The sequence below is a fragment of the Artibeus jamaicensis genome, unplaced genomic scaffold (assembly GCF_021234435.1).
Source record: "Artibeus jamaicensis isolate MK-2021 breed Jamaican fruit bat unplaced genomic scaffold, CSHL_Jam_final contig_452, whole genome shotgun sequence".
NCBI classification, from domain to species: Eukaryota; Metazoa; Chordata; class Mammalia; order Chiroptera; family Phyllostomidae; genus Artibeus; species Artibeus jamaicensis.
Genome location: NW_026521837.1, coordinates 9767576 through 9789339, shown reverse-complemented (window position 1 = coordinate 9789339; position 21764 = coordinate 9767576). Strand labels below are relative to the sequence as shown.

The window sequence follows — 21764 nt, the reverse complement described above, 5'->3', positions numbered from 1 at the left end:
AGCCATGCCAGCCAGGGCAAAATGAAGGGGTTTAAATACTACTTCCAAATGCAATGGTAGCTCCAGAGCCTTGATGATTACTTTCAGTGCAACTTCTCCTTTTCAGTCTCTCTTCTATTATGAATACATCAAATCTTCTAATTTAATTAGTTTAATTAATTGTGGTGTTCCTCTTGTTTTAGTTATTTGGGACAAATCTTGAACTTATCTCTATCAAAGTCTCTATTCAATACATCTGCACTAACTTATTTTTGGCTTTATAATTTAACTACCCTGCTTTTTCCACACCCAACTTCCATATTTTCTAAAATGTATTCTAGAGTACTGAACATTTATTGAAAATTAGCTCAAATGTTTTATAAAAGAAAGTGGGATTTAGGTAAGATTATGCATAAGAAGTATTACCCAGTCTGTTTAAGCAAATGAGATCAGAACATAATAGTTCTTCTCTTTTTGAACTTTATATCATTTCCTGTCTGTCTTTAAATGCATTATGGACTCAGATAAGTCAAATATGTACACTTCAAGTTTCACCTTTCCTGTTCCATCTAATGGAATAATGGAATTCCATCTGTTGTTATTCACCTGTCCCGCTGAATAACAACAGACTTAGTTGGGCCCACTACGAGTCACTTGACAGTGGACCAAGAGAGAATAAAACTCACAGAAGCAAAAGTTTCTAATTGACTTCTCCATAAATTCCCATTTGCAATCCCACTTCAGTAAGTGAACATGCCTTGGTTTTCAGTGTTCTCACAGGACCTCTTCTGTCACCAAGGGCACTACTTTAGGAAGGCTGGTTCCTCAACTGGTCTCAAATTCTCTAACTCTCCCCTCCATATGTTTATTTCCCAGTCTGCTCCAAAAATTGTATCAATTCCAACTCCTACAATATGTATCTCTTCTCCCACTAAGATATACTCAAGTACCAGACATGCAGAAGGCACACATTAGGTACTCATTTAATAAATAAATATATAAAACAGTACACACAGGTCATAGCACATAAATGGCACTCTATAAATATTACTTACCATTATTTAGATAATTATGATTACTAAATATAATTAGTGAAAGATAACAGTGCTCTCAGGTGCCATGCACAACACGGAAACACATATTAACCAGCCACATGAAAGAATAAGTGATAGAACTGAGGAAAATCAAGAGCTGTTCTCACCTTTATATGCTCAATTCAGTAACTTGCAGAAAATGTGCTTTTTAAAAATGCTGTGTGAGTTCCAGAGAAGCTTGGTGTATTTGAAAAGTTATCATTTGCTGTTTGTAATTGATTTATATATTTATATATTGTATGAACAATAGAATTAGGGATTAAAATTAATTGGAGGCATATCAAACATGAAAAAAACCTTTTATCCAACAAAAATATGATGTATCTTATAAGCATGTGACCTCCCCTATGTTAGCATGTTTTATTTTTTATCTTCTTTATGTATATGTATTTTTAAATGTTTCATTTATTTATTTTTAGAGAGAAGGGAAGGGAGAAAGAGAGGGAGTGAAACATCAGTGTGTGGTTGCCTTTCCTGTGCCCCCTACTGGGGACCTGGCTTGCAGTCCAGGCATGTGCCCTGACTGGAAATAGAGCCAGGAACCATTTGGTTCACAGGCCCACACTCAATCCACTGAGCCGCACCAGCCAGGGCCTGTTATCATTTTTTAATGCTAATAATTGGTATTCAGGAATAATGACTCCTATATATTGGTTCAGAGCTTAGATGGAATTACAAAATTTTCATCAAACTCCTTCAGTCTTTGCACTATTTAGCACCTGCTGTGTGCATAATGGTGCCACTCTACACGTTAAACCTTATTGTTTGTATGTGTATTGGGATAATTGCAAGAGAGATGCACCATATACAAAATGAATCATTCCAATAAAGTTTATATTGTAGTTTAGTGTTGTGTATGTTACCTAGCAAAGTTCTTGCTGAAAACTGTCAAGAATGGGTGTGTATTCAGGTAGCATTCTATAAAAGAAAGTGATTTTTCCTGTTGGATGCCTTTTGAACAACTGATTTTTTTTAAGGAACAGCTAAAGCCTATTCAATGCAAATGTATTATAAACCCTAAGAATAAATTACATATTAGAACTATATTTGAACCAATTCACACTTTGAGTTTCATGACACTTCACAATAAAGTCTAAGAAACTGATGAAATACCCTTCTTACATTTCAAAGAATAACAGTGTCAACTAAGAGTTATTCAAGTAATTAAAATAGGTATATTTTTAATTTTTCAGAATTTCTTTTCTGACAATTACTCCCATTTATCATATAAATAACCAGTATAGTGACTATCCTAGAATGGTTCTGGTAGAGCCTTCCTTCTTCAACTGAATACCGCTCCACAGGTACTGGTTTTAGGAGATGGGCTTTACAGGAAAAGGAAGGAGGTAGGTGTTTTGCAATTGTGTGCTGCCTGCTTCCTTCCCAAGGCTTCTCATTCAATTCTGTTTTCTGACTTCTCTCAGCTTGAAGCATCGGCACAAAGGTATTTCTTCCAAAGAGGTATTTCCCACTTGAACCTATCACCATCATCAAATATGACCAGACACTACTTCAACCTGACCTCCAGCTCTTAGGGCATCTGCTAAATTCACAAGTGTACATGTTGTTTAAATTTACTTTTTATATTTATTTTAGCTGTTATCTTAATTTACCAGGGCTGACATTCAATTGCCATTAGATGTTAAGGCAGACACACCCATATCCACAACAATGATTACTTCTATAGGCAGATTACTCATTTCTTGAGCTACCTTTAAGAGTACTACAGGGTCTAAATTCCATTCTCTTTTCCATGTAACTTAAAAGCCAATTAAGAGATAGTCACAAGGAAAACAAAGGAAGGATTCATCTGTCAGCTTTATTTCTAGTAGACTGATTGGAACCCAGGTTACGTCTGTGAACAAAACAACCTTGCAACATGCCACACCTGAAAAGGACAGAATTGTCTATGTTGTCGCAAGGATGAAGGACAACTTCAAGCCTCTTTCAAGTAGCAGAGAGTCACTAATTAAGCTCTTAGATTCTCTGACAATGAGTAGGAATGCCCCTATCCTACAAAAGAAACAGAGGCAGAGACAAAGAGAAGAAGAGAAGGGGTTTGGGGGAGGTAGAGAGGAATATGCTTATATTAGTTTCTTCCTCCAAAATTGGTAACCAAATAATCTTCTCATTACACTAGAGATGACTGAGTCAAACATCAGGGAACATCTCAGCATGTTATTGCTTTGGAAGTTTTTCCTCACAGATATATGAGACCAGGGATGCAGGGTTTCCCACTAGCATGACCTACTTAACATGCCATTTATGGCATTTATGGCACCATTGATGGTGCCTCAACAAACATCAGACTACTGTCCTTTTGGGGACTCAGGGTAGATACAAACTCAGTGAATGGTACCACCATCCTCTAATTAACAAGTAAGAAATCAAGATGTTCTCCTTGACATCTCCTTGATGTCTCCTTGACATCACAGGAAAGACAAGGAAAATAATTGCTAAAATCATTAGCAATTCATCTCTATCTTATCTGATAATTACATCTCAAATCTGCCTCTACTTTTACATCCAAGTTGCCATTGTCTTTCTCCTTGTCCACTCATCTATTTATACTGTCTTGGGCTGCTTAATGATGGGGATACAATTCAAAATGATGGGCTGCCACAGTTCAAGAAATGCATCCTTAGGCAATTTAATCCTTGTGTGAACATTACAAAGTTTATTTAGATGGTACAGCCTATTACACACCTAGGCACTATGGTATAGCCTGTAGCTCCTAGGCTACAAGCCTGAACAGAGTGTTACTGTACAAAAGAACATGAGATTAAACTAAGCACAAGAGAAAATGATACAATCAATAGACACAGTAAACACAAGATGTATGAGGTTGCTGCCAGCTTAATACTACAAATTGTTCTACAACAAACATTTTTACAAGTAGAAAGTGTACACTCTGAAATAACAAGTATCATACAATAAATACATCATTTGTTATTATTATCAGGTACTATGTACTGTACATAACTGCATGTGCTATACTTCTCTACAACTGGGAGCAGAGTAGGTTTGTTTATACCAGCATCACCACAAACATGAGAATAATGTGTTGCTCCATGGGATTATGACGGCTATGACAGCACAAGGTGAGAGGAATTTTTCAGCTCCATTATAGTCATATGGGACCACAGTTGCATATGTGGTCTGATGTTGTTTGCGCAGCTCATGAACATACTCTCAGCCTTCTTTAGCATCTCCTCTATGCTACAACCACAGTGACAACTTAAAAATAAAAATAAACTCAGATCACAGTCTCCAGCTTCCACTCCATCTGTGCCCCTGCCTTGCCCCCCAGTCTTCAATACACTTTACACCACATAGGTAGTATCACTAGTGGTTTGCTGTTCACCTGGCACTTGGCCTCATCTTGTACCATACTCCATTTTACTCCCCCTGCCAGCCACCTGAGCCCTCGCTCAGCATTCTGCATTAACCAAACCCATTCCTGCCACAGGGCCCCCAACATGCTCATCACGGTCAGTTCCATGCATGTTTCACATTTCAGCTCAGCCACTGCTTCCTCAGAGAAGCATCTCTAAGCACCACAACTACCTTAGAGTCCTCCATTATGCTGCTCCTGTTATCATACACAACTGCAGTTTTACATTTCTGTTAATTACTTGATCACACCCACCTCCTCACAGTAGACTGTAGGCTCCATGATGGCATGTAACATGGCACCTGTTGAACGCTATTCTATCTAGTATTTACTGCGTCCATGGTATTGCGATGACACATTTGTGAGTTAGGAAAGAAGAGATTATTACTGTACCTTTACCTTTCTATGATAAATATATACTCTACCAAAGTATGAGTTCCTTAAGGGTAGTTTTAAAAAATATTTTCCTTACCTAAATTCTTATTTTTATTTTATACTATTACAATTATTTATTATTTAGTAACCAATCTTAGGTGGGGTGGGGGAGAGTGGTGGGGAGAAAATGGAGACAATTGTAGTTGAACAATAAAAAATTTAATCACCAATCTTAATTTTACCAGTAGTTGTTAATATGAAATCAAACAAATATTAAAAAGCAAAACAAAAAGATAAAGTCATTTGTTCAAGACAATCTAGTGAATTGTCTTTAGCATGAAATTTCAAACTATGTTATGTTCAACTAATTTTCATAATGTTTCTGAATTCTCTGTAGCCTATAGTTAGAATTTTATATATAGAATTTCATGTTTAAATAATACATTCCAAATCTAATATGTATTATTTGTGAAAGCATAATTATTGCACAATATTTTTTCTTTTATCAAAGAGAAGAATTTATTTTCATGCATTATTACCATCATCAATAAATTGACAATTATTTTTACCACCTCTTTAAGCATTAAAATGAGCCACCTTTGCTGCAGAGTTGAATGTACTTCAGTGACATGAGATAATGCACATGAAAGTAAGCTGCTAACTACAAAACAAAATGGGAAGGTGAGTTATTGCTAATGTCAACTTTTTCTGTTGGGATATGTCAACAGTGATAGATGTAAATAATATATTAGATGCAAAATTTATAAGTCAGAAACTGATTCTTACTCATAAAAGGTTATGAAAGATAACATTACGGTTTAAAGATGATTCATTTATTTTTGTCTTGTTCTTTCCTAATAAAAAAATAAGGCAGGGTAAAAAGCATGTTCTAGCTATCCTAACAAACCTCTTGTCTAAGATATGCTTATACAAATATGAATAAAAAGTTTTTTAGTGAAATAATGAAAACTGAGACATTAATCAGGGCATATAATCAATTGCTGAGATTTGAAACTTGTGCTTTAATTTTAATTGTAAAATATGTATTTACTGAGATAATTTCCTATATAAATATCAAAATTGGACCTAACTCTATTAAGGCTAGGCTAATATTCTACTAATACAAGCCCAATCTGAAAAGAAATCTCTATGCAGAACATACATATGACATTATAGAATCCATAACCAAGGTGAACCCTGGAGATATCAAGGTACTTCAAAGAATAAATTTCTACACTAATTGTCCACAACCAAAAGTTTGCTTTTGTTCCATTTTCTAGAAAACCTCATTAACTATCACCATTAGCCACATCATAAACTCAGAATCAAACCTCTTGTACTTTCTCTCTCTGCCTTACATTCAACTTAAATGTTCATTCTTTTGATTATTATCAGAATATGTTAACTTACTTGTTTCATATTCTTTCTTTTGTCTAGGGAATACTGTCCCTGAAAAACTTTAAGCTTGCATTAATGTAGTCACCTATGTCCATTTTCTCCAGAGACCCTCACAAAAGCTTTGCAGATCTGTGTCTCTGCAGATTCAATGGGTCCAGCCTCATTTTCAAATCTTCAGGGCTACCTGATAATCCTTTTACAATTCTGGTCTGCTTCCACTTCTTGCTACAAGAGCAGCTGTTGTTAACTTTTATCATTCTGATGAAGCCTCACCTTCCCGCTAGCTATTGTCTTGGATAGTTGCATTATTGCCTACTGAGAAACAGCATGATGCAGTAACTTTTCCAACTTTCTGTGCTCCAGCTGACAAATTTACTCATTAAAGACATCAAACCTTTATACACATCTCCAGTCTCAGGACAAAGCTCCTCAGGACATAGATCCTATTTATCATATGATCTATGATTTTGCTATATGTTTTCAATCTCTCTATGGTTTGATATTATAACCTTCATCTACCCTATTTTTATCTGACCTTCACATGCTTCAGGTATTCCTACATTTAAAAAATCCTTTGAAAATCCCACAGCCTCCTCTAGCACAATCTAATATGTTCCTCCTCACAATCTGTAGAAAACCTCACAAACCTCACAAACCTCAGAAAAAGCCCTTAATGATACAAAGATAAGTAATTTAACTAGAAAAAAAATCAAAGTAGTGGTTGTGAAGATAACCATCACACCAGAGAGGAATGGATGAATAAATTGAGAACAACAAGATAGAAAACCTAAGATAATACCAAACAGAAGTCATAGAGTGGAAGAAAAGAATAAACTGAGAAATACAATAGTAAGGTTCTCAATAACAGAATGTATGGAGCAGACGAAGGAATCAGTGAGCAGAAAGACAAAGTACTGAAAATCACAAACAGAGCAGCAAAAGAAACAAGAATTTTAAAGAGTGAAGGCAGCTGAAGAGACCTAGGAGTCAAAATCAAGCTAAATAACACTCACATTACAGTGGTCCCAGAAAGAGAAGAGGGAGAGAAAGGAATAGGGAACTTTCTGGATAAGTAATGGTTGAAATCTTCTCCAACCTGGGGAAGGAGACAGACACCTAGGTCAAGAAAGCTGAGAAAGTTCCATGAACTAGGACCCTAAGACATCCACTAAGATACATTATAATTAAAATGACAAATTTTAAAGATAAAATCTTAAAAAGCAACTAAAATCATATTAATGGTGAAAAGTTTTGAGTTTTTGTCTAAGATCAGAAACAAGACAAGAATGCCCATTATCCCCACGTTTTTCAAAATACTATTGGAAGACCTATTTGCAGCAATTAGGCAAGAAAAAACAGTTATCCTAATGGACAGACAGAAGTAGAAACATCACTATTTTCAGATGACATGAGACTGTACATAAGAAACTCTGAAGACTCCACTAAAAATGTTAGAACTAATAAATTCAATAAAGTTGCAGGATATGAAATTGATGTTAAAAGTGTTTTGATGGTTGCCAGATGGGAGGGGCTTGTGGGGAATGGGTGAGGAGATTAAGTAATTTCAGAGCTAAAAATCAAGTGCCTAAGAAAGAAGTTTGCCCAAAAGATGCTTCAGAAGGCATGGAGGAAGCTTATCTATGAAAAATCTAAGCACTATCCCAAGGAATATAGGCAGATGCACAGCACTGAGATTTGAATAACTAGAATGGCAATAAAAGCTGACAACCTGTGTGTACCTGTGGAACCCAAGTTGGCATTTGTAATTAGAATCAGAGATGTCAATGGTGTGAGCCCAAAGGTCCAGAAGGTACTGAAGCTTCTTCACCTTCACCAGATATTCAATATCACCTTCATTAAGCTCAACAAGGCTCCAGTTAACATGCTGAGGATTGTGAAACCATATATTGCATAGGGGTACCCTAATCTGAAGTCAGTAAATAAATTGATCTACAAACGTGCTTATGGCAAAATCAACAAAAAACGAATTGCCCTAACAGACAATGCATTGATTGCTTGATCTCTTGGTAAATGTGGCATAATCTGCACAGAAGATGTGATTCATGAAGTCTATACTATTGGAGAAAGCTTCAAATTATCTCCTCCACAAAGTGGATGAAGAAAAAGACCACTCATTTTGTAGAAGGTGGAGATGCTGGTAACAGGGAGGACCAGATCAACAGGCTTATTGGAAGGATGAACTAAGGTATCTACTATGGTCATTTTTGTAATCTGGTCAGTTAATAAACAGGAACTGCTTTAACATTAAAACAAAAAATTAAGGAGAAAAGAAGGAGGAGGAGGAGGGGAGGGGGAGAGGAAGAAGAAGAAGGGGACAGGGAGGAAAATGAAAAACCTCCTCTTCTGACACTGCTTTCCCGAACCTTTCTCTGCATCTTTCCCCCCTCACCTACCCAATTTTCTCTGCTCATCCTACATTTACCCATGTTCTGCCTTTGTTTTAATGTTGACTCTTGCTTAGCCTGCAGTGGAAAGGTTCTCTGGGTCCCCAGTTTTCAACTGTTGCCACATCATTCACCGCTGTGATCCTGTGGCCACCGGTGCATACATGTGAAATTCTGCCTGGCTCAGTGGCATGTGCAGAGTACGTGCACGAATCTGTGACAAAGAAGGAGCTTAACTAGAACCTCAGAGCATCATTGACTTGGGGCCTGATGTTCTTATTTTCCTCAGTGCACATACCAAGAAATTAAAAGGAATAAGTGTTTCATGTAATTTTGTCTGGTGAACTTTTTTAACCTTTTTTTTCATACATAGACTGTTTAGCTTTTCCTGTGTATTTTATTTTATTAAGGATTACACATATCCAAAAATATGAAGAACTCATAAAACTCAACAACCAAAAAAAATCAGATTAAAAAATGGGAGGAATATCTGAATAGACATTTTTCCAAAGAAGATATACAAATGGCCAACATATATATATATATATAAATTGCTTAATATCACTAATCATCAGGAAATGCAAATAAAAACCATTAATGAGATATTACATCAAATCTTTCAGAATGGTTACTATAAAGAAGTCAACAAGTATTGGCCAGAATGCAATAAAAAGAGTACCCTTACACACTATTAGTGGGTTTGTAAATTGGTACAACCACTATGAAAACCAGTATGGAAGTTCCTCAAAAAATTAAAGACAAAACTACTCTATGATCCAGCTATTTTACTTCTGGATATATATCTAAAGGGAATGAATATATTAAATTAAATATATGCACATCAATTTTCACTGCAGATTATGGGAACATTATTTAGAATAACCAATAAATAGAAACATTCTGTCTCCAACAATGGATAAATGGATAAAGAATAGGTGATATATATATATAATGGAGTACTACTCAGCCACGAAAAAGAATAAAATCTTGCCATTTGAAAAAAATGAATGGACATAGAGTGTATTATATTAATTAAAATCAGTCATAAAAAGGCAAAGAGCACATCGTTTCATTATAGCGAAATCTAAAAACAGGACAAATCAGACATGAATACGAAAAACAGCCTGGTGGTTGCAAGACGGGAGGGGTCTGGGAGAGGAGGATGGGTGAAGGGGTTTGGAAGTAAAAACACCCAGATAATAGAATAAACAAATCATGAAAATATTATGAACAGAATGGGGAATATAGTCACTAGTAGTGTATTAACTTTGAATGGTGACAGATAGTAAGTAGAATTATTATTGTGATCATTTAATAATGTCTACAAATGTCTAATCACTATCTTGTACACCTAAAACTAACATAAATTTTATGTTAGCCACAATTAGCAGAGCTTGGAAACTTCATTTTATATTTTTTATCTTTTTTAAGATTTTATTTATTTTTAGTTTTTAAAGATTTATTTATTCATTTATTTTTACAGAGGGAAGGAGAAAGAGAGGGAGAGAAACATCAATATGTGGTCATGCCCCCTACTGGGGACCTGGCCCACAACTCAGGCATGTGCCCTGACTAGGAATCTGCACAGCTACCTTTTAGTTTGTGGATGAAACCCAACCTAGTTAGTGCAGTACTTTATTTTTAAAAACTTTTTCTAGTAGAATGTCAGGTCTGTGAAACCAGATATTTTGTCTAATTTGTTCAATTTGCAGCTGCCAATGCCTAGAACAGTTTTAAGGAATATATTACATACAAAATAAGTGTGCAATAAATGTTTCTGGATGCATAAATTATATCTCACACTGAAACTTTTTGTAGATATTGACATAAAGTATATTCAAAATATAATTCTTACCAGGGATAGCTATCCTGTTGCTGTTAAATGTACTGCCATGTTTTAATAGTCAATGTAACACCATGAAAAAAAAGCCTAATGAGAATACATGATCAAATAGAATTCCACCCCACAACACTCAAGAAATTGAGTGAAAGAGTTTTCAAGAGCAGGTCAAAGATGCACCCAAGAAAGTCATGTTGGGTTTGCTCTAATACATACCATTTAACAGCAATGAAATGGATACAGCCACAATTAGCAGAGCTTGGCAACAGGCTAAACGGTTACACCAAACTTGACTATAATATTTGTTTTCTATAATGTCAACCAGAAGAGTCATATGAAGTGAGAGGCCATGCCCAGTGCATGGTATTATAGCCATATCCTGCTTTTCTCTTTATTAGTGGTATTGATGGCAATATCCAAGGGCAGAGTGAGGCACCAGTGGTTCCACAATGCAAAGAAGAGACCATCACTGATTGTAATCAAGGCACATCCCCCTGAACAAATCCTAAATATGCCAATTTTGCCTCCATTTCCTTGTTCCCAGAATCTCTGCAATGGTATTAAACCTAAACATGTAGGGAACAATTTCATACTCACTTGAATTACTGGATCAATTTCATTTATTTTATAACACCAACAGATGGATAATAAATTTATTATTTACAATTTTAATTTATGTTGTATATTAGATGCCATTTTATATATTATTGTATGTTGTACACCAACAATTAATACCATTAAATATTCAATGCCTTGAATATCTCTAGTACCAATTTTGAAAAATGTCTGAAATCACACCTTTTTTAAAAGATTTTATTTATTTATCTTTAGAGGGGAAGAGAAGAAGAGAGGAAGAGAAATATCAATGTATGGTTGCCTCTCATGCGTCCTCTGCTGAGAACTCGCCTGCAACCCAGCCAGGTATGTGCCCTGACTGGGAATTGAACCATGATCGTCTAGTTTGCAGGCCTATGCTCAATCCACTGAGCTATACCAGCCAGGGCTGAAATCATGCCTTTTAAATTCACCTACAAAAATAACTGTCTGGAACAACCTGCAATTGAAACTGAGTGATAGAATTTAAACAGTGATAGAACAGAACACAATAAAATACTAAGAAATCAAAAATGTTATTCACATAGATTATATTATGGCTCTCCTGGAGTTACTCTGCAGACCTCTGGAATCCTGTGCTGTTTTCCTTAAAAGAATGGAGAAATACAGTAAGTGCACCTGGAAAAGCAACGCCATAACAGCTAGAAGAAATAAGGTGCCCTCTCTCTTCAGGCCATTGCTCATATGGCATACTTCTGTTTTTGGCATAGTAACCACAACCCATATAATAATACAAAAAAACTACAAGAAAAACTGAAGAGAAAAAAACCAAATTAGTCATAAATTAAGAATAAATAACATGGAAACAAAATAAAGTTTAAAAAGAGAATAAGTAGAAATAAATAGGAGACATAAACCTAAAAACTACTGACACTGAGAGATAAACTAGATGAGAATCAAGGAAAAAACATAATATCCTGAAAATAATTATGATGCATTAAAATCACAAAAGTTGTCAAGATGAAGATAAAGAACAACACTCAAAAAGTTTAAAAAATGGGAACATTTTGTATTTAGGGGATGGAGGATTAAGAATAAGAAGTAAACACCAAAAAGGTAAAAATGACATATTTGAATGTAAAAACATGTAAGATAAATAGAATATCGAAGAGTTTAAATTAATGCAAAAGTATTATTATCAAAAGAGAGTACGTGAATGTAATAATGCATCAGTTTTGCCACAAAGCTAGTGAGGCCTGTTTAAAGATTAAAGAAATTAAACATGTTTCCTTACTGAAAACAGATTTTCAAAGAGTTAAATAAAACAGAACAGAAGAGATATAAATGAGGAACACAATCCCTGACTACTACTGAAGGGCTACCTTCCAAGGGTGTGGCATTCTCTGCTTTAGTAGAAGAATTATCCCTAACTGAAAATCCTAGTGGGTCATGAAGAGTGAGATGCCATTAGATTCCAACTTCCTTCCCTCAACCAGCTCCCAAAGTTTAAAAAATGTGCAGGTCTGTTTAAAACTACCCAGGATTACTCCTGTCATAGAAACAGCCTCTGTTTCCCCAGCCCAAGCAATGAATGGCTTGCCCAATCCTGCCGACTGCCCAAAATAACTTTAATTTGGAAACTGAACTGATGAATTAATTCCCCATCCTAGCCCTATCTGCCAACATTTTTTCTGATGTTTCACTTGTACTGTTTCTACAGCCTTGTCATTGCACAAGGTTAAGGTAGCAAAGCATAAATTAGCACATTAAAGTATGTAAAAGATTAGGGATACAAGGCTGAGAGAGGACCCCATGAACAGATCCAACTTTCCCCACTCTTTAGAATATGGAGAAAGTACAGGGGTCACATCTGAAGCTAAACCTTAGAGTTTCTTAAGTAATTTTCTGTGTTGCATATCTTATGCCCTAGCTTTCCATCGTAAAGCCCTTTTTTATGTAGCCAAAGCTTGGCCAGTGTATTGCCCATGTCTAACAGTCATACTGTTCGTCATTCGAGAACTGGCTAAACCTCAGGTATGCTCAGTGGTGATAGGACTATAGGCAGGGGGCAGGGAAAGAGAAAAATATTCTCTAAGTTATACACAGGCAGAAAACCTCAGTATTTATTTGGATAAACTTCCAATTCTGTTTGCAAGAAATTCCTTCTGGAGGAAAAAAATTCTCCATGTATTTTTATGTTGGGTGATTGTTCAGTTCTTGTAAGAGTGGGAAACTGAGCAATTGCCCAATTGGCTTTGTTTATCGTTAAGTGTATACAAGCAAATACACTCCATTTAAGGGGTTATTAGTCATGCTCACTTGATTCTCCCCAACTACTGCTAACTCACACATAAATCTGCCTTGCTCTACTTCTGTTAACTTCTAGAAATGATTCTTACCAGACCTGGAAGTAAAGAAATCTTGCTCAGTTGAATTAGAATGGAGTCCATGGATTTGCCCAGCTCTCAATCTCTCTTCTATTTTTGATGTTTCTTTTCAAATTACCCGCACCCTTTCTAAGTAGCATGCTCCTACTGACAGAATTGACTGCAAGTCAGTGTGTGCTTGGTTATGAAAAAGGAAAAAAAAGGTTGTCCAATTTTTTTAAACTACAAAAAATACAGTCTTCAAAACAGTACATTACATATGGCATGAAAATTTTATTGGTACCAATCTACATTAGTTTTAATAATTTACATCAAAAACTGATGATACCCTAGCCAGACTGCTGGGAGCAGGTGGAGGGTGGGGAACAGACATGGCCGCCAGAGGAGATCACTTACCTCCCAAGGCAGTGGGCGGGGCCACGGTGTCCCAGTATTCAAGCCTGTACCTTGCCAATATTTCACACCTAGTGTGGGGTGTCCTGCTCCCGGCGGCAGATGGCCTGCCCCCAGGCAAGATGGCAGCAGGAGAAAGTCTAGCAGTGAGCCACGGAGGCTGACGAGATAATTAGATAAGGAAAAAAAAAACCCTACACCCTCCCAGTACCTGATTGGGGGTGGGACCAGGTGAAAGCACACGCATACGTGCACCATCAGAGGTCAGAATGGCAGCAGGGGAAAGCGTGGGACCAGAGAAGCCTATCCACATAGCCTGGGGAAATGAAGGAATTGGTTGGCTAACGGTCCTGGAGTGTGCAAAAGATTGGGCTGAGAAAGTACCTGGTTCATCCCACACAGGAAAATAACATAAACCCAGGGGGAAGAAGGGAGGCCATCTTACAGACTGCACAATCGTAATGGCCAGTGCATTTACAGGACCTTCTGACCATGGAACCACTTTTGGTGGTGCCAACCCCACACACAGGTTCCAATGAGGCAGAGACAAAAGCTGAGCCACCTGGATGACCATTCACTGGCCGCCTGTGGTTCCCAAAGGATGGTACTTTGAATGGGAGGAGAAACTTTGAACACTGTCTTTGGTCTGGCTGAAGAGGGCTGGGTTTTCCTCTGGGCTTCCCAGAGGGGATGGGCTTTGAGAAGGGTTTACCATTCTCCCAGATGAGGCAGCCTTTGAATAAAAACCTCTTAACTTTCTCACCTGTCTCTATCTCTAGGATTTGACTATAGGCAGCCAGACCCCCCACTTCGGTTCACTAACAAAACTATCTAATTATGAAAGACTAGTATTGACCATTTGTTTCCTGACAGAAAGCTTCAATGTGGAGCTATTTCATTGAAAAGAGGTATCAGGGAGCCCTCTTACTTGGGAAGGAAGAAAGGTCCAGGTCCTTCCCAAGGCTAAATGTCTCTGTTTATTGTATATAATCCTTTCCTGTCTTCTAGTCCTAGGCAAGGGATCCTGTGCACATGTCTTTCCAAATGCGTTCAGTAAGCCTATATCACTGAGTGATTGTTACTAGCACTAGAATGATGATGATCTGCTTAATTTTACTTTTGAACAAGTGTAATAACAAAGGCCTCAGATTTACAGGGATAAATGAACTTTATTATCTTGAGAGAATTTATTATTTGTATGTGATGTATGATTTATAACCCCTTCTTTTTAAAAACAAATTGAAGTAATTATACTGCATTGAGTGGAAATATGAGCTCATGAAATATCATAGGCTAATTTTTTTTCTGTATTTCTGAATATAGGCAATGTCCTACTTTTTAGTTGAGTCAGGAACATGTTTGTCCCCATCAAAGGTTTTTCCTCATAGACTGCTATGTTGAAATTCTACATATATTAAAAGATGAACTATTGCCCAAACATTCAAGACACCAAGCATAAAAAGACTTTATCCCTCATAGCACAGAATGGAGAAAGTACTACTCGAGTATACTGAACTACCTTATTCATTATATAATTTTTAAATTTGATTTCTTCCTTTTATAGGTGTAGCACTAATCAAAATTCATAATTATATAGTTATTTATAGGTTTAGTCATTCAATGCCTCCTCTAATAGAATGTCCATTCCATAAAAGCAGTGATTATTGTATAATTGTATAAGTAAAAATAACTAACATTTTGCAGGTATTAATAACATGCCAGGCACAGTTTTATGTATTTTAAATACATTAACTAATTTAATGCTCATAGCAGTCTCAATACTATTATTACACATTGCAAAAAACTAGGAAAAAATAGAAAAAAGTTAAATAACTATCCCAAAGTCCAATACCGGGCAAACCAACACCTGTCAAACTGGGGGGACCGCTCCTCAAATCCAGGCAATTCCCTGGCTCTGGCATTCCTGTTCTTTTTCTAAAAGATTTTATTTATTTATTTTAGACAGAGGGGAAGGAGGGAGAAAGAGAGGGAGAGAAACACCAGTGTGTGGTTGCCTCTTGTGCTCCCCCTACAGGGGACCTGGCCAGCAACCCAGGCACGTGCCCTGAGGGGGAATTGAACTGGTAACCCCTTGGTTCAATTAAGCAGGCCCATGCTCAGTCCACTGAGCTACACCAGCCAGGGCCTGGCAACCCTGTTCTTAATCCCTATGTTATCTGACAAATAGCCAGAGCCTATTTGTAACCAAATAATCACACTGCATTTTTATTTTATCTGTTTTAACTCTAGCCCCACCCCCTATTAACAGAATGATTTACAGAAAGTTACTTAATTCTTTTTTTTTTTTTGGAAAAAAAATACATAATACCTGACACAAGAAAATGAAGAAAATAATGTCATTACACAGAAACTATCAGCCTCTAATAACCTGCTTGCTTTATTGTAGGTATGCAAAAAATATTTATGAAGTGAATGAAGGCAATATAATCATATAAACACATGTAAGATGTCCTTTCTAGTTTATTTTTTGTTTGCTTATTTTGTTACTGTTTAATTGCCAAAGAGCACATAATAAACTCATTTGAGGAAAATTTTGTTAAAAATGCATATAAATTCCTATAACAAAACACAGGAGTCGATTTTTGTGACATTGGATTACACATATGGTTTCTTAGACATGACAAGAAAAGCACAGTAACAAAAGTAGAAACAGATAAATCGGACTTCATAAAAATTGAAAAATTTTGGCATTATTGGATACCATAAAGAAAGTGAAAGACAACATACAGACTGGGAGAAAATTTTTGCAAATCAAATATGTGATTAGAGACTTGTAATGAGACTACATTAAAACTCCTATAAGTTAATAATGAAAGACAAATAACCCAATTAAAAATGGGCAAAGAATATCAATATATATTTCTTCAAGAAAGATATATGTGTACAAGTGGCCAATAAGTATATGTAAAGATGTTTAACCTCATGAATCTTTAGGGAAAGGTAAATCAAAAATTCAATGAAGTACTACTATACAAGTTAAAGGATGGTGATTTTTTTTTTATTTTTAAAGGCAGGCAACAAGTGTTGAAAAGAATGTGGAGAAATTTAAACTGTTGTGTATTGCAGGTATGGATTTAACATGGTGCAGCCATTTTGGAAAACATTTTGGAAAACATTTTGGAAGTTTTCCTAAAATGTTTTTCAAGAAAAAGTTAAACATAGAGTTATCACAGGACTTAGCCATTCAACTCTTATGTGTAACCAAAAATATTGAAAATATGCACCCTAAAGTTCATAGCAGCATTATTTACAATTATCGAATGCTGGAAACAGCCTTAGTGCCAATCAGTACATAAGTGGATCAAAAAACTACAGTACCTTTACACAATGGAATACTATGCAGCAGAAAGAAAGAAGGAGCTCCTACCCTTCACAACAGCATGGATGGAACTGGGAAGCATTATGCTGAGTGAAATAAGCCAGGCAGCAAAAGACAAATACCATATGATCTCACCTTTAACAGAAACATAATCAACAAAGCAAACCAACAAATAAAATAGAGATCAAGACATGGAAATAGGGAACAAACTCACAGTGACCAGATGGGAGGCCGGGAGAGGGATAACTGGGAAAGAAGGGAAATGGTCTAGTCAAGGAACATACAGAAAGACCCATGATAATGGAGAACAGGTTGGGGACTGACTAAGGAGTGGGGGTGGATGGGGCATGGGAGATAAACAGTAAAAATTGGGACAACTGTAATTCACCAGCCATAATTTAAAATTAAAACAGCAAATAAAAATAAAAAGAAAATATTTGTCCACATATAAAAGTGTGCACAAATGTTTATAACAGCATTATTCATAATGGTCCTGAAGGGGAAACAGCATAGATGCCTATCAGCTAATGAGTGGATAAACAATGAATGTTATATCCCCATAATGGACTATTAGCCATAAAAAGAGTGATATGTTACAACATGGATGAGCCTTGGAAACATTTTACGAAGTGAAAGAAACTAGTCACAAAGGCCACATATTGCATGTCTCTGTTTATATGAAATGTTCAGAACAAACAAATCTATGGAGACCAGAGTAGATTAGCGTTTGCCACCAGGGACTGGAGGGAGGAGTGAATAAGGAGTGACTGCTAATGGGGATTTCATTTTTTGAGTGATAAAAATATTCTAATATTAGATAGTGGTGATTACACAACTTTGAGAATATATGAAAAACCACTGAACTATACACTTTAAAAGGGTGAGTTTTATGATATATGAAATATATATATCAATAAAGCTTCTATTAAAAATGTAAATTAAAAATCAGGTAATATTGGTGATACAGTAACTACATTTGAGACTATGTATTTATTCATTCTGATTTTAGTTGCCACAACAATGAAATGAATAATTGAGACTTATTTTTAAAATCCTTTGCAGCTTAGAAATTCTGATCATAATCAAATAATGTTTTGCCTAATTGAATTTTTAATTATATGATTATACACACATATACATTAACACACACACTTGCATATACCTAATTAGCTGCTTTTATTCTCTAATAAACTTACATTATGAAGCATATAATTATCAGACTTAATTTTATATCTTTATAAAATTTCTCAAGTTAATTAACAGATCATGAAAATGTCTGTCAGCGAATGAGAATACAATTTAATATGTTTAAACCTAAATATTGGCTTTGGCTATATATTCATCTTCCTTTCAATATGACTGATGTTTGAAAAGGCAACAAAGAGATTGTTTCAGGGATAAAATGCTCAAAAGATGTAAATGGAATGGAAAGTGTGCAGTTAGGAGTAGGTCTGGGGGAAGCGAAGAACAGCATGTGGTGTCTGGGGTCGCAGTTCCATGTGAGAAGGGGCAGGCAGCTCGGAGGCATGGGCACCTTCATGGCTCGGCTCACAGCTCTGATGAAAGCAGCCCGTCCTTGCGGGTGCTGTTTGGAAAGACTATCTGTGCTACTGTGAACAGAGGAATTTGCACTAAGTCAGTTAGGTTTCCAGTTACACACCCCATGAGTCCTTTTTGACAGTGTATGTTTATTCACTATCTCTCTTCTCATGGAAGTAAAATATGGGTAGCCCAAAGAAACTGGGTGAGCAGCAGCTGTGACTCTAAACCAGATGTAGCTCTAGTTTAAGTGTCAAAAATAATAATAAACATAGAATCAATTCAAGAAGTGATACTTGAGTTGTAATAGACTTTATGAGAACATTTGGTCATTTTTACTATATTCAGGTAGTTATATCACTTTTAAAGGTGTGAGGCAGCTCAATCCTATTGCTAACTGGCAACACACCTATTAAATGGAGTATGTTTCTTTAATATTACATTTGAATAATACAATTGAAAATTTAGAAACACTAAAAATTATATAATCATACATTTCTAGTCTCTCTGCTCTCATTCTCCCTCCTCAGCCGAATGCCTGCTCTCACCTCTCCCCCCTAAAATGACTGTTCTGAGTTCCTTAAGCATAATTCCATAGTATTTAATGCCTATACAAAAAATATAGGATATTATTACCTCACATTTTTAAATAAAAGATGGTACATGATACCTACTGCTCTCCTATATTCTGCTTTCATGTAAAAATATTCCTCGGAGATATATCCATATCAGTACATAGAGATTTCCATCATCTCAGCACTGAATATTGTTCTCTCATTTATTATGCCCTAATTCACCTAACTTTTAGGTACATCCAAATATTTGCCATTTCAAACACTGCAGCAAATACATGCTAATGCAAATATAAGAGGTTTGCCCAGAAAGTATCCAGCCATGTAGTATGAAAAATAGAGATATTTTCCGAAGGAGATACAAGAAAGAAATATTGTACAAGGGACAATGACGCCTCAGTCCCCTTCAAAGTAGGCACCTTGGGACCTCACACAGTTCTGCCAATCACTATCAGCTGCCCCATCATATTTTCCTGAATCTCACTGACAGTCTGAAATCTCTTCCCATTCAAAGGTGATTTTAGTTTTGGGAAAAGCTAGAAGTTGCAGGGTGCCAAATCTGGGCTGTAGGGGGGCCGAGTTACTTGCATGATTTGATTTTTTGCAAAATATTCTACAGAGGATGTGATTAATGCGCAGGTATATTGAAGTGATGAAGCTACCAGTCACCGATTGCCTATAGTTGTGGTCTTCTAAATCATCTGAATAGTTTCCGCAGAAGAATGTTCAAGCTTAATGCAAAATTTAATGCAGATTCATTGCTCTACTCAGTCAGTTATTTTGAATCTGACAGTCACACAGTACACATGCTCACTCAACAGTGTCTACCTCCCCCACTGACTAGTACAGTGAAGTCATCATTGTTCACACATGCACATTCCTGTCCACTCTCCTTGGCTGCCAGGTTACATTGATGCTGCACAAACCGTTCTTGTTATATTAACAATGGTTGTGCTTTTTCCAGACAGGTGTTATATATGTGTATGTGTGTATATACACACACCTGCATACCTGTAACATAAATTCCCTGAAGAGGATATTAATAGGACTTATTTACATTTACATGAATAGGCCCTTATTTACATCACCTACATTCTGAAGCAGCTACACGAGTACATGACTTTTGGGTGAAACTCCAGTTTCACCAGGCAGTATGAGCTGGCATAGACACAGCAAGAGCAATCAGTACCAGTTTCTGAGTCACTCCTCAACCACAGATTTGGAAGGACATATAAATCTCTTCCTTAGCCACGCACCCTCTGGCGCTTCCAGACATTTTGTGAGTCTCAGGTTGCTATTGTGAATTTTCTCTCCTTCATGTCATGATAGGACTGTTTTCATGTCCCTGTGTCTTCTACTCCTACTGTCACTCCCACGACCTCCCAGGCCACTTCTGCACCACAGCACCCTCTCGTCATTTTACCCTGTAATGGGGGGCTTTCCTTTCACTATTTCCTCCATACAGTCAGGTGATATAAATAATCTACTTTTCTTACTCTTGATCTTGATTTTGCAAATACTCAACAAACATTAAACTAGAGAGCCCTCTAACAGCAATATTCAGTGAGTATCGTCTGAAGCCAATACTAGGCTTGATCACAGCACGAGCTGCTGCATTACTTCTTCTGCACAGAGAACCGTGGGTGTGTGCACACACGTGTGCATGCACACACTCACAAACGTGTTTTAACCATCCTCTGATTTGCCTCTTTTGTCCTTCTTTGTGTATAGATAACAAGAGAACTATTATAGAACTTGTGACTTTTATGGACATGTAAAAATTTTAAATGATATTGTAGTTTATAAGAGCCAACAATAATTTGTAGACAGTATTTGCTAAATTAATAATCCTTTTTGTATTATCAGTGAAAATTTGATACTGTACTAGACTACAGAACTTTTATATATTTATTTCAAAGGGCTTCCAGAACTTAATATTAAAAATTTTTAATAAATCGCTCCTATTGTTGGTTTTAGACTACTTGCATTGTACAAAATTAAGAACTGGTACTCTTTTCAAACTATGTTTTATAATGTGATTCATTCAAGTTGACTAACATTTAAATTTATCACTTTTCACAGTTTGATCTGTTGCCCATTATTGTTAATGAGTTATTTTCCCACACTTTAGGAAAACAAATACAAAAGATACTTGTATTTCCATTGTTGATAGGCTAACACAACTGCATTGTAGTTAATTATTGATAATTCATCCAAAACTGGAAGCACTGATATGCTGGACCTTTTCTTACCTTTCCCAACTCTCAAAGCCACCTTTGACAACCTGACTTCTTCTAGATGATAATAAACAAAAGTGGGTTAAAATAATTTCATAACAATTATTTTAATGCTTTGAACACCCTTAACAATTATGGTTCATACTCCAATTTGGGCATGTATAAGCTATCTCCATCATTTTATATTTAGGCCTCATCTCCATAATTAATTAGGCTCTGACCCCTGAGGACAGGTCATTGTATACACTGCACCTCC

The 21764-nt window shown here is 36.3% G+C and overlaps 1 protein-coding gene and 1 pseudogene across 1 annotated transcript in view; one reads left to right on the top strand and one right to left on the bottom strand.

Moving 5' to 3' along the window:
- GRID2 (glutamate ionotropic receptor delta type subunit 2) overlaps positions 1 to 21764 on the bottom strand; it is a 1451106-nt gene that overhangs the window by 1322734 nt on the left and 106608 nt on the right. The gene's annotated exons all lie outside the window — the stretch shown is intronic.
- On the top strand, positions 7811 to 8445 carry LOC119061925 (60S ribosomal protein L7-like; annotated as a pseudogene).